The sequence below is a fragment of the Heterodontus francisci genome, chromosome 32 (genome assembly GCF_036365525.1).
Source record: "Heterodontus francisci isolate sHetFra1 chromosome 32, sHetFra1.hap1, whole genome shotgun sequence".
NCBI classification, from domain to species: Eukaryota; Metazoa; Chordata; class Chondrichthyes; order Heterodontiformes; family Heterodontidae; genus Heterodontus; species Heterodontus francisci.
The window spans coordinates 57,292,862-57,307,185 of NC_090402.1; the positions used below are offsets into that span (position 1 = coordinate 57,292,862).

At 46.5% G+C, this 14,324-nt stretch overlaps 1 pseudogene; it reads left to right on the plus strand.

Annotated features, from left to right (window-relative positions):
• Window positions 1-5,538: 5,538 nt before the first annotated feature.
• LOC137347487 (probable G-protein coupled receptor 139) overlaps window positions 5,539-14,324 on the plus strand; it is a 109,241-nt pseudogene continuing 100,455 nt past the window's right edge.

Below are 14,324 nucleotides of genomic sequence, written 5' to 3' on the forward strand. Positions count from 1 at the left end.
ATTGAACAATGTAGAGGGAGCTTTACTTAGTATCTTTGCAGTAACGTATCGAAACTGGGGATAGATTAAACTAAGATGCTTATTATTCCTCATGCCTGACATTCCTGAGCATTAAACTCCATGACTTTGTAGTCATGATCAATCCTGTAATGATAAAACTCTTTCTATTTCTGTCATTGCTGTGGTCTGGTTTCCGCGAGTAGTTCCTCCATTGGTCAGTGCAGCTATTGAAATACAAGACCCCTCAGCGCCAGTTCCCACCATGATCTCCTTCAACGGGCCTTATCCACTGGCTCCATCCCGCTCCCCGGCCAGTGTCTGAGACTGAACCAGCCTGTTCACAACCTCAACTCCTTATTTGACCCTGAGCTCAGCTTCAACCCCTTATCCTCTCCATCACCAAGACCACCTATTTCCACCTCAGGAACATTGCCCATCTTTGTCCCTGCCCCATCTCCCCTGCTGCTGAAACACTCATCCATGCCTTTGTTCACTCCAGACTCGAGTATTCCAGTGTTCTACACACTTGCCTCCCACCTTGTCCACTTCATGAACTTCAGCTCATCAAAAACTCTGCTGTGTGCATGCAAACTCACAGCAAGTCTGGTTAACACAGCAACCCTGTGCTCGCTGACCTACATTGGCTCCTGGTCTGGTAACACCTCGATTTTAAAATTCTCATCCTCATGTTCAGACCCAACTCCTAACGAAGTGCCCAGTAAGGGAACCGCATCCTCAAAAAGACAAATGTCAGTTTGTTTGTGTTTAGTGTTTTACTGTAAGTACTTTCCCCCCCTACCCGCCAGGGTGACAGTCGGATTCTTACAACTGGCATCAAGGGGACAAGAGACACGGGGAGAGGGTCGAATTCAGCTCAGACTCTAATGCAAACACCATCACTTTCCCATTCTCTTCCTCCAAGCCACACACCATCTAAACTTGGATATATATCACTGTTCCTTCATCATCACTGTGTCAAAAGCCTGAAATCCTTTCAGTAACAGTATTGTGGGAGCACCTTCACCGCACAGACTGCAGTGGTTCAAGACAAAGATCCACCATTTTCTCATGGTAACCAGGGACGAGCAAGTAATGTCAGCATTGCCAGTGTCACTCATATCCTGAGAATAGATCAACATGAAATAAAATAGCAATAAAATCAATGAGTTTGCAGTTCAGTGGTTGAAACCAGACGAGGCCTGTGATCAGAGCGGGACGTCATTCTCTGATTCCTTTATAACTATATCCTTTATTAAAAAAGAGCAGTGGTCCTAATACTGACTCCTGGGGAATACCACTGTATATGTCCTTGCAATTTGAACAACAATTCTTCACCACTTCTCTTTACCCACTATTCCTGAACCAATGTCATATCCAAACTGTCACTGGCCCTTTCAGTTTTCCAAACACGTCTAGTAAATGGTCAAACGCCTTTTGAAAGTTCATATACGTGACATAAACTACACGACCCTCATCAATCCTATCTGTTACTTCATCAATTAACTCAATTAATTTGTTTATCATAGAATCATAGAACAGTTACAACACAGGAGAAGGCCATTCGGCTCAATTGTCCATGCTGGCTCTCTGCAAGAGCCACTTACCCAGTCCCACTCCCCTGCCTTTTCCCTGTAGCCCTGTATTTTTTCCCTCTGGATAATTGTCCAATTCTCTTTTGGAAGCCACAATGTTAGCACCACACTCTTAGGCAGTGCATTCCAGATCCTAAACACTCACTGCATTAAAAACCTTTGTCCTCATGTTGCCCTTGCTTCTTTTGTCAATCACGTTAAATTGATGCCCTCTGGTTCTCAATCTTTCCAAGAATGGGAATAGTTTCTCTCTATCTACTCTGTCCAGACCCTTCATGATTTTGAACACCTCTATCAAATCACCTCTCAAACTTCACTTCTCTAAGTAGAACAGTCCCAACTTCTCCAATCTATCCACAGAACAGAAGTGCCAGTTCCTCGAACCATTCTTGTGAATCTTTTCTGCACTCTCGCTAATGCCTTCACATCCTTCCTAAAGTGTGGTGCCCAGAACTGGACACAATTGAGGGTGAACCAGTGTTTTATACAGGTTTATCATGACTTCCTCTCCCTTTGTAATCAATTCCCCTACTTATAAAGCCAAGGAAATCATATGCTTAATTCACAGCTTTCTCAACCTGCCCTGCTACCTTCAATGATTTGTGTAAATATACTACAAGATCCAATCTTTTCTAGTAGTCTGAAGAGACCACGTCTTGCTGACAAGGTCAAAGGCTTTGGTGAGATCAATGAAAGCAACGTAGAGGGGCATCTGAAATAAAAACAAGAAATGCTGGAACCACTCAGCAGGTCTGGCAGCATCTGTGGAAAGAGAAGCAGAGTTAACGTTTCGGGTCAGTGACCCTTCATCGGAACTGACAAATATTAGAAAAGTCACAGGTTATAAGCAAGTGAGGTGGGGGTGGGGCAAGAGGTAACAAAGGAGGTCTAGATTGGACCAGGCCGCATAGCTGACCAAAAGGTCACGGAGCAAAGGCAAACAATATGTTAATGGTGTGTTGAAAGACAAAGCATTAGTACAAATTAGGTGCATCTGTTGTTCACGGCATTTTTCCTGTAGCTGGCGAAGGGAGAACAGCATGTCAATGGTGGATCTCTCTGCTCGAAAGCCACACTGTGCCTCAGGATAGACACGCTCGGCCAGCTTCTGGAGCCTGTTTAAAGTGACACGAGCGAAGACTTTCCCCACTATGCTGAGCAGGGAGATTTCACGGTAGTTGTTGCAGTCACCGCGGTCACCCTTGTTCTTATAGAGGGTGATGATATTGGCATCACGCATGTCCTGTGGAACTGCTCCCTCATCCCAACACAGGCAAAGCAGTTCGTGCAGTGCTGAAAGTATAGCAGGCTTGGCACTCTTGATTATTTCAGGGGCAATGCCGTCCTTCACATGGGCTTTTCCTCTGGCTAGAGAATCAATGGCATCACTGAGTTCCGATTTTGTTGGTTGTATGTCCAGCTCATCCATGACTGGCAGAGACAGGGTTGTATTGAGGGCAGTCTCAGTGACAACATTCTCCCTGGAGTACAGTTCTAGGTAGTGCTCCACCCAGTGGTCCATTTGCTTGCGTTGGTCAGTGATTGTGTCCCCTGATTTAGATTTGAGGGGGGCGATCTTCTTGATGGTTGGCCCAAAAGCTCTCTTAATGCCATCATACATTCCTCTGATATTTCCTGTGTCAGAGGCCAGCTGAATATGACTGCATAGGTGTTGCCAGTAGTCATTTGCGCAGCGCCTGGCTGTTCTTTGTGCAGCGCTTCTGGCAGCTTTAAGTGCTGCGGATGTTTACTCGCTGGGGGCTTTCTTGTAGTTCAGCAGTGCAATGCGCTTAGCGGCTATGACAGGTTCCAGCTCTTCAATGTGAGATTGAAACCAGTCTGCATTCTGCTTCACACGTTTGCCATAGGTGGTCATTGCTGAGTCATAGATGGCGTCTCTGATGCGGGCCCACTTGGTCCCTGCATCCCCTGTGGGAGTGTTTTGAAGGGCTTTTTCAAGTGAATTTAGAAACTTGCGTAACAGCTGTGGATGAGAAATTCTGCTCGTGTTGATGCGCGGGTGGCCCTTCTGCTTGGAGTGATGCAGCTTCATTGGTCTGAGTCTAACCTTGCTGCACACCAGGGAGTGGTCAGTGTTGCAGTCCGCACTGTGGAAGCTGCGTGTGATTTGAACACTGTTTAAGGAGTCTCGCCTTGTGACGATGAGGTCCAGCTGGTGCCAACGATGTGATCTTGGGTGTCTCCAAGAAACTTGGTGACAGGGTTTAGTGTGAAAGTACGAGTTGGTGATGCAGAGGTTGTGATAGGTACACAACTCAAGCAGTCTCTGTCCATTCTCATTCATCTTTCCAATGCCATAGCGCCCAAGGCAGGAGGGCCATGAGTCATGGTCGGCCCCAACCCTGGCATTAAAGTCCCCCAGCAGGAATAGGTGTTCGGTGTTGGGGATGCTACTAATGATATTATGGAGTTCCTCGTAGAACTGGTCTTTAGCTTCAGGTGGGAAGCAGAGTGTTGGAGCATAGATGCTGAGTAGGTGTACTAGACCAGAGGCGGTGAGCAGTCGGATGGACAGTATGCGTTCTGAGCCATTTGAGGGTGGCTCTATCATGCTGAGCAAAGAGTTTCTGATGGCGAAGCCCACTCCATGCTGTCTTGGTTCTTCAGGATCCCTACCCTGCCAGTAGAAGGTGTAGTCTTGCTCTCTTAGAGATCCGCTCACAGGGAGGCGTGTCTCCTGAAGTGTTGCAATGTCCACAATGAGTCTACTGAGCTCGTTGTTGATGATGGCAGTCTTCCGAGAATCGTTGATTTGTGTAAGGTCTTCCGACAGGCCGGGACACATAGTTCTGACATTCCAGCTTGCAAAACGAAGGGCTGGTATCGTCTTTCCTTTTTTGGTCATGCTGTTTGGTGCGGTGTTACAGTCCACTTGTCGGGCAAAGACCCTGAGCTCCAAGCACCCATTGAAGTAGGTGGACTGTGGCGGGACAGAACCTTACTGACCGGGGGCTGCCCAGTTTGAGGCGGGTGGTAGCTATCCAGTGAGATGTGATGACCTCTCCCACCGACAAAGGCAACCCGTGGTGCCCAATCACTACGCCAATTGAGCTGGACTTATAACCTGTAACTGCTGCCTTCCGTGTTGTTTCAGTCGCTGTGAGGCAACTATGGAGTGACCTCTCCATGACGCATGCCTGGGCGGATGTATGGAGGTTGTGAGTTGCCCAAGCGTCAAAACCCCCCTCTCGGCCTTCCTGGTGGGGTCCAAAGGAGTGCAGAGCACGACGTTTGGCACCTGTATGGCTGCAGGAACTGCTGGAAACATGCCAGAGGTGACACATGACCGCCTTCGGGGTTCCGCGCCGGATTTTCTGTTCGGGTTTACTCCCTTAGCCTTGGTCTCTCCCGAGATGCCCACAAGGCTGTGGGGTTGTTGGGGCCCCTACACAGGGGTAGGTGGATGCCGGTGGGAGGAGGTGGAGGGAAGGGGATGTGGGGGGAACTGGGAGGGGGGCTGCAGAGGGTAGGGGGGAGGGGTGCAGCGGAAGTGGGTGCGAGGGGAAGATGGTGCAAGGGGGGAGCTGGGAAGGGGGTGCAAGGGGGGTGGGGGGAGGGGAGTGCGAGGCGGGTGGGGGGAGGGGGGTGCGAGGGGGGTGGGGGAAGGGGGTGTGAGGGGGGTGGGGGGAAGGGGGTGCGAGGGGGGTGGGAGGAAGGGGATGCGAGGGGGGTGGGGGGAAGGGGGTGCGAGGGGGGTGGGAGGAAGGGGATGCGAGGGGGTGGGTGAGCTGGGAGGGGGGGGAGGGGATGCAGGTAATAAAACATTGCATCACCTCCCATATTGTCCCTTTTACAATGGTGTACTACTACTGGGATCGGGATCGGGATCGGGATGGGGGAGCCGGGAGCCGAGCCGGAGTTGTGGGGAAGGTTTGTGTGAAAACAGCGCGGATTTGTCAAGTGAGCAGGAGCTGCTGCCGGGACCATGTGGCTGCTCTTCTTCCTGATCGCCGCAGTGGACGGGCTCCCTGAACACAGCCATGTGGCCTTCCTGTCCAGTTGGCCAAGCTTGGCCACCACTGGCAGGGTCTTCATCAGCATTCCTTTCCCGGATTGCCAGCCGTTCACCCTCTCTCTGCGGTGAATTCCTCTCCCAGCCTTACGCAACAACCGCCCTGGGCACCGCCATCACTATCACTACTAGTTACAGGTAGGATATTGGGCTGTTGCACCTAGTACTACCAAACACATATAAACAATCAGTGAATTATTGCATTCGTGATAGTTATGAGGAGGTTTGTGTTAACAGTTTTACTATTGGTGATCAGTGCAATTTCAATGAGTTACTGTTAGTTACAAGTGGAACCAAAGTTCCTCCCACCTCTGGGTTCCACTCTGCAAATTGCTTCCCCCACTTTTGGTTTGCCCTCTTCCTTGCCCTGATTTCCCTCTTGGTTCGCGAAACCTTTCACACAATAGCTGTTAGTACAAAGCCATAAGCTAAGATACTTAACTATAGGGAAGCCAACCTGCTGTTCTCCCTTCGCCAGCTGCAGGAGAAATGCCGTGAACAACAGATGCCCCTCTACGTTGCTTTCATTGATCTCACCGAAGCCTTTGACCGTGTCAGCAGATGTGGTCTCTTCAGACTACTGGAAAAGATTGGATGTCCACCAAAGCTACGAAGTATCATCACCTCATTCCATGACAATATGAAAGGCACAATTCAGCATAGCGGCGCCTCATCAGATCCCTTTCCTATCCTGAGTGGCGTGAAACAGGGCTGTGTTCTCGCACCCACACTCTTTGGGATTTTCTTCTCCCTGCTGCTCTCACATGCTTTCAAGTCATCAGAAGAAGGATGGGAAAGGCTTCCACTGCTATGTCCAGACTGGCCAAGAGAGTGTGGGAAAATGGTGCACTGACACGGAACACAAAAGTCCGAGTGTATCAAGCCTGTGTCCTCAGTACCTTGCTCTACGGCAGCGAGGCCTGGACAACGTACGTCAGCCAAGAGCGACGTCTCAATTCATTCCATCCTCGCTGCCTCCGGAGAATACTTGGCATCAGGTGGCAGGACCGTATCTCCAACACAGAAGTTCTCGAGGCAGCCAACATCCCCAGCAAATACACCCTACTAAGCCAACGGCGCTTGAGATGGCTTGGCCATGTGAGCCGCATGGAAGATGGCAGGATCCCCAAGGGCACATTGTACAGCGAGCTCGTCACTGGTACCAGACCCACCGGCCGTCCATGTCGCCACTTTAAAGATGTCTGCAAACGCGACATGAAGTCCTGTGACATTGATCACAAGTCATGGGAGTCAGTTGCCAGTGATTGCCAGAGCTGGCGGACAGCCATAAAGGCGGAGCTAAAGAGTGGCAAGTCGAAGAGACTTAGCAGTTGGCAGGAATAAAGACAGAAGTGCAAGGAGAGAGCCAACTGTGTAACAGCCCCGACAACCAATTTTATCTGCAGCACCTGTGGAAGAGTCTGTCACTCTAGAATTGCCCTTTATAGCCACTCCAGGCGTTGCTTCACAAACCACTGACCACCTCCAAGTGCTTACCCATTGTCTCTCGAGACAAGGAGGCCAAGAAGAACTACATGGTCCCTCTGCTCCTGCACCTGCTTTAGAATTGTACACTTTACTTTATATTGCCTCTCCTCATTCTGCCCACCAAAATGAATCTCTTCACATTTCTCTGCGTTAAATTTCTTCTGTCATGTGTCTGCGCATTCCACCAGCCTGTCTATGTCATTTTGAATTTTGTCACTATTCTCCTCACATGACACAATACTTCCAAGTTTCTGGTCATCTACAAAGTTATGCCCTGTGCACCCAAGTATACATCATTAATATCCATCAAGAAAAGAAGGGGTCGTAACACCAACCCCTGGGAAACCAGGTATACCTTCTTCCAATCCAAAAACAACATTCACCACTACTTTCTATTTCCTGTGACTCAGCCAATTTTGCATCCATGTTGCTACTGTCCCTTTTATTCCATGAGGTCTAACTTTGCCGACAAACCTGTTGTGTGGCACTTTATCAAATGCATTTTGGAAGTCCATGTACAGCACATCAATCGCATTACCCTCATCAATCCTCTCTGTTATCTCATCAAATAAACTCAAGCATGTTATTAATCCATGATTTCCAAAGCAACCTGGAATATGGCCTCGAGAATTTCCTCTATCACTGACGTTAGGCTGACTGGCCTGTATTTGCAAGGTTTATCAATCTCTTTTTTTAAACACATTTTATTATGATAAACCTCCTCTCCTCTGGTACCACTCCCATATCCATGGAGATTTGAAAGATTTTGGCCAGTGTTTCTGCTATTTCTACCTTTCCTTCCCTTAGCAACCCTCATATGTCCCATCCAGACCAGGTAAATGTTCTAGATTTAACGGCAGCTTGTCAGAAAGGTACAGCGATAGTTATGGGGGATTTTAACCTACATATAAACTGGAAAAAGCAGATCGGCAGAGGTAGCCTAGACGAGGAGTACATAGAATGTTTTTGGGATAATTTCTTGGAACAATACGTTCTGGAGCCAACCAGAGAGCAAGCTATACTAGACCTGGTATTGTGCAACAAGATAGGATTAATTAATGACCTCATAGTTAAGGCACCCCGAGGTAGCAGAAATCATAATATGATTGAATTTTGCATTCAGTTTGCGGGAGATAAAAGTGGGTCCAAGACTAGTATTTTAAACTTTAATAAGGGCAATTACGAGGGCATGAAAGCGAACTAGCTAAAGTGAATTGGCAAAATAGGTTAAAGGATAGGTCAACAGAGATGCAGTGGCAGACATTTAAGGGGATATTTCAGAATACACAGAATAGATACATTTCAACGAAAAAGAAAAATTCCAAGGGTGGGACCCACTATCCGTGGTTAACTAAAACAGTTAAAGATAGTATCAAACTTAAAGAAAAAGCCTATAATTGCGCAAAGATGGGAGGCAGGTCAGAAGATTGGACAGAATATAAAAAACAGCAAAGAATGACTCAAAGATTGATAAGGAAGGTAAAATTAGAGTACAAGAGAAAGCTAGCTAGATATATAAAAACAGATAGTAAGAATTTCTATACATATTTTAAAAAGAAAAGAGCTAACAAAATGAGCCTTGGTCCTATAGAAAGTGAGTCTGGGGAATTAATAATGGATAATAAGTAGAGGGCAGATGAATTGAACAGATATTTTGCATCAGTCTTCACTATTGAGGATACAAGTAACACCTCAGTATTAGCTGTAAGTCAGGAAATGGAAGGGAGGGAGGAACTCAAGTAAGTTACAATCACCAGGGAAGTGGTACTGAACAAATTGTTAGAGCTGTGGGCTGACAAGTCCTGATGGACTTCATCCCTAGAGTGTTAAAAGAAGTGGCTAGTGAGATCGTTGATGCATTGGTTTTAATTTTCCAAAATTCCCTAGAATCAGGGAAAGTGCCATTAGATTGGAAAATAGTGAATTTAACTCCTTTATTCAAAAAGGGAGGGAAATAGAAAGCAGGAAACTACAGGCCAGTTAGCTTAACATCTGTCTTCGGGAAAATGTTAGAAGCTATTATTAAAGACAGTATAGCAGGGAATTTAGAAGAAAATCAAGGTTATCTGGCAGAGTCAACATGGTTTTGTGAAAGGGAAATCATGTTTAACCAATTTATTGGAGTTCTTTGAGGGAGTTACATGTGCTGTGGATAAAGGGGAACCGGTGGATGTATTGTACTTAGATTTCCAGAACGCATTTCTATTAGCTTTCCTAATTCTGTGCCGTACCTGCATACTAACCTTTTGCGATTCATGCACTAGGACACCCAGATCCCTCTGCATCACAGAGCTCTGAAATCTCTCACCATTAAGATAATATGCTTCCTTTATATTCTTCCTGCTGAAGTGGACACTTTTGCACTTTCCCACATTATACTCCATTGGCCAGGTCTTTGCCCATATCAAAGGTTATTGCAGAAAATAAAAGCTCATAGTGTAGGGGGTAACATATTGGCATGGATAGAAGTTTGGCTAGCTAACAGGAAACAGAGAGTAGGCATAAATGGGTCATTTTCTGGTTGGCAAGATGTAACGAGTGGAGCGCCACAGGGATCAGTGCTGGGCCTCAACCTTTTACAATTTATATAAATGACTTAGATGAAGGGACCGAAGGTATGGTTGCTACATTTGCTGATGACACAAAGATAGGTAGGAAAGTAACTTGTGAAGAGGACATAATGGGGTTACAAAGGGATATAGATAGGTTAAGTGAGTGGGTGAAGACCTGGCAAATGGAATATAATGTGGGAAAGTGTGAAATTGTCCAGTTTGGCAGGAAGAATAAAAAAGCATATTATCTAAATGGTGAGAGATTGCAGAGCTCTGAGATGCAGAGAGATCTGGGTGTTACAGTGCATGAATCGCAAAAGGTCAGTATGCAGGTACAGCACGTAATTAGGAGAGCTAATATAAAGTTATCATTTATCGTGAGTAGAATTGAAAACAAAAGTAGGAAGGTTATGCTTCAGCTATACAGGGTATTGGTGAGACCACATCTGGAGTACTATGTACAGTACTGGTCTCCTTATTTAAGGAAGGATGTAAATGCTTTGGAAGCGGTAAAGAGAAGGTTTACTGGACTTATACTTGGAATGGGTGCGCTGTCTAATGAGGAACAATTGGACAGGCTAGGCTTATATCCACTGGAATTTAGAAGAGTAAGACGTGACTTGATTGAAACATATAAGATCCTGAGGGTTCTTGACAGGGTTGATGTGGAAAGGATGTTTCCCCTTGTGGGAGAATCTAGAACTAGGGTCACTGTTTATAAATAAAGGGTCACCCATTTAAGACGGAGATGAGGAGAAATTTTTACTCTCAGAGGGTTGTGAGTCTTTGGAATTCTCTTCCTCAAAAGGTGGTGGAAGAAGAGTCTTGGAATATTTTTAAGGCAGAGGTAGATAGATTCTTGATAAGCAGGGGGGGGTTGGGGGTGGAAGGTTATCAGGTGTAGGTGGAAATGTGGAGTAATCAGTTCAGCCATGAACTTATTGAATGGTGGAGCAGGCTCCAAAGGCCAATTGGCCTCCTCCTGCTCCTAATTCATATGTTCATATATACTTTATTGTGGTAGAATAAGAGTTTGGATTGAAAGGGGTTAACTGAACCTGTTTGTTCACTGAGTGTAATTAATATCTGTCTCAATGGACCCTAATTGTGTCACTAGAGGTTTTTCCTCCTCTATTAATATGGGACTCCTTTCAAGATGTTATCCCAGAGTGTCAGTGAGAGCATCACCTCCAGCACTAACAGGGATCAGCAGTTCCAGAGAGAGGGAGAGGATAGATCGAAATTTGAGAACAATTGATTGAAATTTTACAACAATGGGTCAGAATCTGAGAACAATAGATTGGAATGTTACAACAATGGGTCAGAATGCAGGAACAATCGATTGGAAAGTTACAACAATGGGCAGGAGTTTCTCCTGGGCGTTTGACTATCTCTCTGCAAATTATGATCAACTATCATTAAGATGGAGGATCTATTTTGCCCTTTTGACAATTCAAACAATTTACTATCCCATTCTCGCAATTGTTGGTATCCCTGGTAAGTCTCTCTCTCTCTCTATCCAGCTGTTAATTCTATAAATAATGAATAACTGTTGTATTTTTCTTGTCATTTACTTAGCACTCCTTTCTGATGTTATTGTTCCTGGTAAGTCTCTGTATCCAGCTATTAGATCTGCAAATCATGTTCCACAGTATTGCCGTTCTTGTCATTTGAATTTTGGGAAAATGATATCCATTGTCGCTGGTTTCCATCACAAATTCTGTTCCCTATCCACTGATTCTATCTCACTCCCTGGCCAATGTCTGAGACTGAACCAGACTGTTCACAACCTCTGAAAGTTCCATTGATCTTAAGCTAAGTTCCAACCCCAGATATGCTTCATCATCAATCTTGTCTACCACCACCTCCACAATATTGTCCTTCTCTACCCCTCCATCAGCTCATCTGCTGCATAAACCCTCATCTGTGCCTTTGTTAAATCCAGACTTGACTATTCCAATGTTTTCCTGGCCACCCTCCCAGTTACAAACCTCCTTAAACTTCAGCTCATCCAAAACTGTGCTGCCCATATTTTAATTCACACTAAGTCCAGTTCACCCATCACCCCTGTGCTCACTGACCGACATTGGCTCATGGTTTGGCAATGTCACAATTTTAATATACTCATTCTTGTGTGAAAATCCCTCCAATTAGCCCCATTCCCCTGTCTGTTTTCAATATTCTTGCCACTTGTTCTTTTTAAAGTGAATTTCTTTCCCAATGTATCTCTCTCTGGCCATGATTTCAGGCTCAGTCAAGTCACTGGTGCTGGTGCTGCGGAATCCATGCTGCTGTCCATTTCTGGCATGGCCTGCACAGTGCCCATGCTGGACAGGGCACTCGCCTGGGTGTACCCTGTATGAAATGGTAGTGTGAGGAGGGTCTGAATGTGACATCAAACATCCATTCCAGCAGCTTTGAAACCTGCTCCATGCATGTCCACTGACCGCCTGTGTAAGTCTCTCTCAGCTAAACATGTGTTCAGTAGCACGAGGAACCCCCTGAGGCATTATTTAAAAGGACCAGGCATCCAAATTGCAGGTGAGAGGCTTTTGACTTCTGCTATTGTAAAGTTAGTGGAGGTACTGTGGATGGTTTTCTGGAGGTTGTGTTGTGAACTGCAACAAACATTCAGGGAGGCCAGAGGATTTATTGACCCAACTCTGGACAAGGTTGGGGACTGTAATTACAATGCATCCGGGTCTGCAACATGGCCAACAAATGGAGCAGAAGCTACAGAGAGGGGAAGCTCTGCAAAGAGGGAGGAGGAGGGGGCTCTGCCTAACCCTTCCTGGGTTTTCCAAGAGCACTTTTCCTAACGACACCTAACCAAGGAGCAGTGTTTGAGGTGACTCTGATTCAATAAGGTCACAGAGATGTGCCACCTCCTCTATCATGACCTGGAGCCTCTATTGCTGTCATGGAATTAGTGATCACTTCTACAGGGGAAAGAATGGGTTTCAAGCTCTGCAATGCCCTGTGCCATGTTGGAACCAGAACCCCCATGCTCCTTGAAAGTGACAACAGACTGTCTGATAGGCCTGGTAATGCACAAAGCATCTCAGTGTGTTTGCCCTTCTGTGTTCTCCTGTATGCTGTCCAATCAAAGTTCTCACCTGAGTCCTGTATAACATAACTTGTTTGCAACTTCACCCTCTGGTAGCTGGTTCATGAGATATCCTTTCCCCTGGTCTGTCTGCAGCCCACTTGTTTTGGGGAACACATCGTGCAGATTCCAATTCTATACTGGCCTATAAGGTACACACACTGTAAGTATTTGAGCTTGTGGCTGCGAGTATCAGACCAAGTGACAGGGCTTCACCATCAGTGCTGTGCTGCTCTGTCTCTCTCTATCTCCTGGTTTAACATGAGAAAGTATAAAATCAGAAGGGGAGGGTTGGGGTGAGGGATTGGTGGTGGGATGGAAAGCAGGAGGTCCATGGTCCCACCGTCTGCAGCTTGGACGTCAACTCAGACAGCAGCATGAGGGGGAGCTGTTCCAGTATAGCTGGTATCTACCCGGCAATGTGAAAAATTGCCCAGGGATGTCCTGTTCACAAAAAGCAGGACAAGTCCAACCCGACCAATTACCACCACATCAGTCTACTCTCAATCATCAGCAAAGTGATGGAAGGTGTCATTAACAGTGCCATCAAGCAGCACTTGCTTAGTAATAACCTGCTCAGCGACGCTCAGTTTGGGTTCTGCCAGGGCCACACAGCACCTGACCTCATTACAGCCTTGGTTCAAACATGGAGAAAAGAGGTGAACTCAAGAGGTGAGGTGAGAGTGAGAGTGACTGCCCTTGACATCAAGTCAGCATTTGACGGAGTATGGCATCAAGGAGCCCTAGCAAAACTGGGGTCAATGGGAATCAGGGGAAAAAACTCTCTGCTGGTTAGAGTCATACCTGGCGCAAAGGAAGATGGCTGTGGTTGTTGGAGGTCAATCATCTGAGCTCCAGGACGTCACTGCAGGAGTTCCTCAAGGTACTGTCCTCCGCCCAACCATCTTCAGCTGCTTCATCAATGACCTTCCTTCAATCATAAGGTCAGAAGTGGGGATGTTCGCTGATGATTGCACAATGTTCAGCACCATTTGCGACTCTTCAAATACTGAAGTAGTCTGTGTAGAAATGCAGCAAGACCTGGACAATGTCCAGGCTTGAGCTGATAAGTGGCAAGTAACATTTGCGCCACACAAGTGCCAGGCAATGGCCATCTCCAACAAAAGAGAATCTAACCATCTCCCCTTGACATTCAATGGCATTACCATCGCTGAATCCCCCACTATCAACATCCTAGGGGCTACCATTGACCAGAAACTGAACTGGAGTAGCCATATAAATACCGTAGCTACAAGAGCAGGTGAGAGGCTAGGAATCCTGCGGCGAGTAACTCACCTCCTGACTCCCCAAAGCCTGTCCACCATCTACAAGGCACAAGTCAGAAGTATGATGGAATACTCTCCACTTGCCTGGATGGGTGCAGCTCCAACAACACTCAAGAAGCTCGACACCATCCAGGACAAAGCAGCCCGCTTGATTGGCACCCCATCAACAAACATTCACTCCCTCCACCACCGACTCACAGTGGCAGCAGTGTGTACCATCTACAAGATGCACTACAGCAACGCACCAAGGTTCCTTAGACAGCACCT